Source organism: Anneissia japonica, unplaced genomic scaffold (genome assembly GCF_011630105.1).
Source record: "Anneissia japonica isolate Jap-2015-1 unplaced genomic scaffold, ASM1163010v1 scaffold288211_len279840_cov171, whole genome shotgun sequence".
NCBI lineage: Eukaryota > Metazoa > Echinodermata > Crinoidea > Comatulida > Comatulidae > Anneissia > Anneissia japonica.
The window spans coordinates 91,804-100,254 of NW_022720325.1; the positions used below are offsets into that span (position 1 = coordinate 91,804).

The 8,451-nt window shown below is 30.9% G+C and overlaps 1 protein-coding gene across 1 annotated transcript in view; it reads left to right on the top strand.

Annotated features, from left to right (window-relative positions):
• Positions 1–3,668: 3,668 nt before the first annotated feature.
• LOC117111293 (short transient receptor potential channel 5-like) overlaps positions 3,669–8,451 on the top strand; it is a 76,130-nt gene continuing 71,347 nt past the window's right edge. Inside the window, exon 1 of the mRNA XM_033254213.1 lies at positions 3,669–4,072. The gene's annotated coding sequence lies outside the window, so the exon portion shown is untranslated. The remainder of the gene's footprint in view (positions 4,073–8,451) is intronic.

Consider the following 8,451-nt stretch of genomic DNA (forward strand, 5'->3'; position numbering starts at 1 on the left):
ATAATAATAATAATAATAATAATAATAATAATAATAATAATAATAATAGTAATAATAATAATAATAATAATAATAATAATAATAATAATAATAATAATAATAATAATAATAATAATAATAATAATAACTATAGCGCATTCCGCAAAAAAGACTCAATGCGCTTTACAAAAAGAAAAGAATACAAGCAGTAAATAATTTTGACTTAATCTACGGTACTTAGAGTAAAACAGTTCCCAAAAAGCATTTGCGATATCGGTATAAGTATCCAGAACAGGGCTCCACCCACCGATGTCGAAAACCCGGGTTCACACAGGCACTCCGTTAGGCAGTATACTCCTGTAGCTTCCACCTCAGAATACTGTTTTTATATTGTATTAGAGAGAGCAAAAAAGAAAACACTGTTATAAATGGAAATAAAAGAAGGAATAAAAAGTCTACATATTAAGCAGTGGAAACTGATGTATACTGTAACAAGGTGTGTCCGTGAGAATTTTTTAAAAGGAATACAATTTATCGTAAATTAATAAAACTTCTTAAAAATAATATGTGATGCCTAGATAAATTAAAACCTATACCAAGTCCAGGCAAAGACAAATTAAGAAAGAGAGAATAGACCATTATCAAAGATATGCATATTAAAATATGACGTCATTTTAAATATTTTTAATATTTATAAACTGGTAATTAAACTTGTATGTTAACACAATTTGCGTTAAATCTATGTTAAACACAAAATTACCACTAAATGCATGAACAATTTTCGCCCTCGACTTTATATACACACGGTAGACAAAATAAAAATCCACTGAACTCCGCAGAATCGGGTTCTTTCTCAACATCGCCTTCCCTATTACCACTGCAACCGTAGTTCGAGTCTCACTGACGGACTTGGTTTTTCATATTTATTGTTTGACTTCATAATATTCTGTAGTATCATTTTATTGTTGTTTTTCATGTATTTTTGACTTTATATTTTTTATTTTTTGGTAATTTCAACTTCTTCTCATTATGCCAATGAGGAATAACCCCTGGTTCTGTTTTACAAACGTAACACAAATACTTAAATAATTTTCGCCTTTGACTTAACCTTAAGCAAAAAAAAAAACAAAACAAAAACAAAACAAAAAAAACAAAAAAAAACCTAAAGATGCACTGATCACCACTTTGCTGGGTTCTTTACCGTAATGGTAAAACCGCTTTACATCACCCTTCCTATTACCACTAGTCATAGTTCGAGTCTCATTGACGCCAAGTAGGTTTTTATATTTTTTACTTCATAATTTTCTTTAATATGATTTTTATTCTTGTTTTTCATGTGTTCAATTTATACTTTTAAAATGATTTTTTACATTATCTGGAAATGTCAAAATCAGTTCTCATTATGACGATGGGGAAAGGTGTATGATCTGTTTTACAAACAGACATAGTAAGTCTAGTAGTTCTACGTTCACGTCATAGGTCTAGGGATTTAAACGTCATCTTTAATAATGATGTCCCAGATGGATTATTGTCAAATGCAACCAATTAGTTGACAAATTTTAGATAATGTATTTGTTATGTTAAGATATAATTATATTAATGAAATTAAAATCAATTTAACATATTTAGCTACAAAAAAATCAATATTGATTGAGGATGAGTTATCAAGCTAGAGGCTAATTAAGCCACATGATTACCTGAATCAAAGGTGGCGCCAGGATTTTGAAGATGGGCGTAGTCGCTCATAATATTTCAGAAGTGGTTGATTGGAGTCTGCAAGTATGTAAGAAATAAATATAACTTTTTTCTCACCTACTAATTGTGTTTTTTCTTCCCTGAGGAGGGTGGTGCTCTCCCATAAGGGGTGGGGTTTCCCAGCGCCACCCCTGCTTAAAGTGTCCCTTCGCGTTAGAAATTAATAACTCTAATAACAATACTAATAATAATAATAATAATAATAATAATAATAATAATAATAATAATAATAATATAATAATAATAATAACAATAATAATAATAATAATAATAATAATAATAATAATAATAATAATAATAATAATAATAATAATAATAATAATAATAATAATAATAATAATAATAATAATACCTGAATTGAACATAATAGATAGACCTTGGTGATGATGATTGCTTGATGATGATGGTGGTGATGGTAATAATCGCAACAGCGAATGTCACCGCAATAAAGATAACAACAACGATAATAATTCTAATAATAATGATAATAATGTGACCATAAGAACGGTAATAATATTGATAATAATAAAATAATAAGCAATTAGTAGAGTTGCGTATCATACACTAGTTGAAATTATACGAAGGTTAGATTAGTACATAAAAAAAACAACTTCCTGCCTTAATCTAACCTAAGTATCAAAATTTCGTCTGTGATAACACTATAATTGCTTTATAAATCAATCGCCGATTTTTAATGTTAGGTTTGTAATAAAACTGTTGTAGCAGTCATCGGTTGCTATTAGTAATATGATCACTATGTATGTGCGTATTGCTCTGCGTATCCAGATTGTTGCTGCAGTATGCGCTAACACACATCACCAGTTGACGTTACACAGTGTACGATACAATGAATAAATATTTGATTGTGTTTAAAGAACTTGTCTCGAGTTTAATATTTTCATAGACATTCGTAAAAATAAATAAACATTTCTTATAGTGTTTTGAGGGAATACAGCATTCACTTTAGTGGTCGGTGCAGACAGGTTAAATAATATGATGATTTTATCTAGGTAGGCAGTAGGCTGGGCTACGATCAGGCCTCAGTGGCCTCTTTGAAGAAATTCGTTGCTTAAGTCTTTATAGGTCTAGCATATTTTTATGAAATGCTCAGTTACTTTATTTTCTTAATAATAATCAACATTGTTTTACGAAAATCTTTTTTTCAATTACTACTTGTCAACACCGACGATTAGGTGAGTGCCTGCCTTTCTTCCCGCATGAGCGCGTCGTAACTGCTAGGTGTAAAAATACTAGCCTAGAATTCACTGTGGTGCACGATATGGCGATACATACAAGTTGAATTGGACTTTTGCACACAAAGAGAAATAAAACAGATTAAGCCAACTGTGCACTAATGAAGAATTAGTGCACAGTTGTGGATAGGAAATAGGGAGTTACCATGATGACGTCACGATTGACGTCATTATTATTATTATTATTATAACAATAATAGAAATAAGAACAGTTATAATAATTAGTATTATTAAAATATTAATAATAAGAATAATATTATGTTGTAAAAATGTCTATCTGAATGACTTCCTAATGAGTTTATAGAAAACAAATGCTACTGCTTGTTAATTCTTTTTCAATTTGTGCTTTGGAGATATATTTTGCTCTGTAAAATTTATCGGAATTGTTCGTTAGTGCACTATCGGCAAATTCAATGGTGTATTTCCTGCAGTTCGAAATCTGATATTGTACATTATTTATAGTTGAAACCGCCAATTAAACGTCTGCCAGCTGCCTTGTACTTCTATTGGTTCAGTAATTTTTGTGTATACATATTTGAATATTGAGAGCGTGTTACTTTTAAATATTGATGCTTAGTGGTATAGTTGACGCGTTGGTGCGTGTACAAGGCTCCACAGAGGAGAAGCCATAGAGGCTTAATCCAATAAAACGTGTCTATTGAAGGTATTACCGGGTCATTTACAGAAACGTTTTCACGCAATTTGACTTGTACATCTGACACTTACAACATCGCTTCGCCAATTAATGTGCGTGACATCCGCTATATAAACCAACTGAGTGTTAATTTTTGGAATCCGAGGCAATTGATTTCACAACGATACTTGCTTACCAGTTTTAATGGAATATGTCATCGAACAAACTCTAAGTCAAATAATTGTATACGAAACCTATTCTGTTTACTGATCGACACCGTACTGCAAAATTTAAGCAATTTGGTGATTTAATGTCATTTTCTGAACGATTTTCAGCATTTTATGTGATCGAATTTTAATGATTGTTAGCAAAATTAGTATAGCGATTCAAGAAAAACTGTCTTGCTTTTAAAGATTATAGCAGTTTATCAATAGCAGGAAACATTCCATTTGTAAGTATTCTCATGTTATTACTATATTTCATTTATTATTATTATCATTATTATTATTATTATTATTATCAATATTAATAATAATAATAATTATTATTATTATTATTAATAGTTATTTTTTATCATTAATAACAATAATGATGATAATAATAATAAGGATAGTTATTATCATTATTGAGTACAACAACTATATTGTATTGTTTATTGTTGATATATTAATTTTGTCAACACGTCCGAACAAACTCTATCAAAAACGTTATATAAATATTTATATGCATCATATGGTCAGCTTGCAACAACATATTGGAACATCAATTCATTATTGGAATGATGTGTGGGGTTGAATGTATATTAGGCGTATTAAAAATGAGTGGGTATGTACGGTGTGTGCTTGGGTGTCTTGTGTTAGCTTATTCCTTGTTCATCAATGTATTATTGAAAAAAAAAATACAAATACAAATTATGTAATCATCATGATTTATATAGGTATTTTTTTTTCGAATTGACGCCTTTAATAGTTGTTTCAAAACTTAACATAACAGCGTATAATTTTGATGAGGGTCCAAAATCATAAGCTTCAGTGAGGGTCTCAAATGTCTCCAGTTTCGACTGGATGAACCACACTCACAAAACACTGTTGAAATGAATAAACTATATAAATACAATGAATAGTGCCACGCGCATACAAACAAAAAATAAATATAAATATCTGTATGATATCTATTGTTTAATTAACAATAGATATCATACAGAGGAAATCAATTTCTTTTGTTGCAAGCTCGACTTGTGCAGGGAATACTTCTAAAAATTAAAAAATCCTAATCACCGATTAAATTATTTTTATCTAAGCTTATCAGTGTAAAAATTCCAGGTTAATTTGTCATCAATGTAAATTAAGATATTTATATTCATTTACCACTTTGCAATTGATCACTAGAAGTTTATGATAAATTAAATAATTATTGCATTGGATGTGTCTAAATAATCATAATAAAAATGCTCGAATATAGGGACAAATGTTATAATCAGTGACATGATTTATTTTTTGTCATGAGAATTGGCTTTTGTAGAACATCTTGTATATTTGTTTGTCTTGTATAAGGTGCTGTATTAGTTATCCTAATTTGGTAATCAATGGCCTAAGTGCCAACATTTATATGAATACAAATTAAAGATCTTTTTACTAAATTGTAAGAAAAACGTGTCTCTAAAGGGATTCTATCCTGTAAACTCTCGCCATCAAGATGATTGTCAAAAGAAAAATAATTTCAGTGCTCGATTATTATTATTATTATTATTATTATTATTATTATTATTATTATTATTATTACATGTTTAATTTCTGTTTATATCGATTATTTTTTAATTTACCAGAGTGTTTAAGAATTCAGCTCATAAACTTGATTTCTCAGTGCATAATTTTCCAAAAGCAAGTCATTAAAAATTATATATAAATATCTTGCATACCATCTACATTTAATGAGGAAAACTGAAAGGCTACCAGTCAGGAAGCTAAGCTTTATTGATACAACAATTATACATTATAAATTGAGATGCAAGTTCAGCATGGTATTTATTGTTATGATAGAAAATAAATTTATCAAAACGACGTGAGCAAGTAGGCTAAAATATGATATTAATATATTAAATAACGGAAATAGAAATGAGTTTAAAGTAATCTAATAGATTATAACTTGACATACATTTAAACATTCTGGCATGATATAATCTTTCAAGCATTACAATATTATTACAATAACGAACATTCTTTAATTTGATACACGTTTCCTATTTCAAAATATTTTTTGCTGATGGATTAATATCGCTTCTGTATTTACTGTATTTGTTGTGGCATTGTAATATCACTTGGAAAATCTAGTTACTAATACCTCCACGATCACGATAGCTGTTTAGAGTTATCAGTTTTTACAGGCATCGTTATAATATAATAACATATTATAACAGATACTCTGCCATTTATATTATCCTATTACCGTTGCGATTAAACTATCTACCTTAGCATAGACCAGTCTATGCATCTTTATTTTTGTATTTAAACCAAATGTATGACATTATTAATTAACAAGGCAAATTGTATTGGGCGTCGTGAGGTCACGGTAAAAGTAACGATTATGAATAGAACAATTAAGTCATAAATATTATAATTGTCAATATGATTAAATTTGTATCAGACTTATCCTCACGAGTACGAGTATAATTTAATATGCTTACATTATTGTTATGAAGGAAAACGAATCTTGAAGGTTTTTATAGTGAGTAATGATAAGAGAAATAAGATTGTTGTGTCAACTTTGTAAAGAAATTACTTTGACCGTCATAAGGAAGATGAAAAAAAAAATAATGAAGGTGGGCAGTCACTGCGTCGTACGAACGTCAGCCGACGAATCCAACTCCGCTCCCTGTGAGCGCTAGACGACGCGACGCCGTCTGCCGATTTTCGGTGGCAGTATGAACGGATCGTCATTAAAAACGATCCGTTGCGCGCGTGTTGTGGTGTTGCGTTCTCCATAGAATCGTTGCGTCAGCCGATGACCATCGGGCGCAAAGACTGCCACCCGGCTTTAGGCTTATGTTTTATCTCATAAAAGGTAATCGTGGTAGTTGGATAGATATTCTTAAAACAAAGGAACATGTTAAGAGGCGTGAGTTTATTAAAAGTAAACACACACCTAACCTAAGCATCCAAGTCCATAATATGGACTTGGATGCTTAGGTTAGGTGTGTGTTTACATATTATGTGATTGATTTCTATCTTTGAATTTTCATAAATATTTTATTCTCTGCTCTTTATGCTAACACAACAATATAAAAAGTAAATCCTTGGCAAATCACGAGGGCTCATAGGTTGGAGCTTAACCCCAATTTCTGTTGCGTAAAGTGAATGGGAATGTGATGCTCCCCTGGGTGAGTCTAGTCCACCACAGGTTACTTCAACCAATTTTCTGGTACCTAGTGATACAGCTGGGTAGACTGAGCAAAGTAAATAATGCGAAGGACTGAAACCCGACTTTAGAGTTGATGGGAAATCAAACAACATAATTTTATGCCTATTCTATGGAGTAGGTGTCTCTCTTTTATTTAACTGTTTTGTAACACCATCGTCGGCATTATCAATGATAAAAAATATCTAAAGCTTTGACATTAACAAACGGTTAATAATTGACATTTTTTGCAGGCAAATTATTTTAAAGTATACTTCAATTCCATTGACTGAATACGTGTTCTATATTACATCCTTGTTAATAAACCTTTGAAGTATCCGGAAACAGCTTAATATAGTATGTCATAATTCAGAAATGATGACCAAAAAGATCGCATATCTAATAGTTTCGCTTTAATGAAATGTAGTCGACAACTTCCCAATTGACATATCAAATCAGCTTACGTTTAGTAGTCTATAGAACACGGCCATAGGCGATTTGGAGCCCTTACCATCGAGCTCAAGTGATCTACGCAATCAGCGTCATGTTATAGTGCATAGTCTTTGACCCCAATACAATATTAATTGTAGCTAAAATCAATTCTGCTCACACAAATAGATTTTATTACTTCGTAATGATGCGTTTGGTAATATAAATCACAGAAATCATGTTCATTGATTAATAACCTTCTCATGTAATACAAAATGGGTATAATTCAAATAAATAAAATAAAAAAAATCTGTTTTGTATCTAAAGAACAGAATATCCGTAACACAAGTCCATATATTTTCAGTGGCGGATTCAAAAAGGAAAGGAGGGGGTTGGGGAAATAAGTTCTGAGGGTGCTAGTTCCTGGCAAATGGAGGTGTCATAATCATAAGTTGCCTCAGTCACAACCATGGTGGGGCTGATTTTGACAGACCCTCCATCTGTGAAAGTTCATCCTGGTGCCCTCTATTCCAAATTCCTGGATCCACCGCTAATACAGTATTAGCATTTACATTTTTAGATATCTGCTTTACACCATGCATCGAGGAATTTTCTTGCATTTTCATTAAGGGTTCGGTTAGTTCTACAATCGTACATTTTCAAATTCCTGATTTCACACTATTGGTTTTTTTTCAGTTTTCGGTTCCTACATTTACCATGCTTAAACATCATCATCGCTATTATCATTATCATCATCATACAATCAACAACGTCGTCATAATAATCATCACCATTATTATTATCACTATTGGCATTATCAGCTTCTTCTGAATTCAATTTATAATTTGTAGGTATAATTGAACAGTGTTATTATTATTTATCTATTTGTTTATATTGCGTTCACGGTGCTACGCAGCGTACCTTAATTGATTATTATTTACTATGATTTCCAAGCTGCGACCTATAAGCTTTTCTTGCTTATCTTTATAGCTCCACTATGTGTGAGCG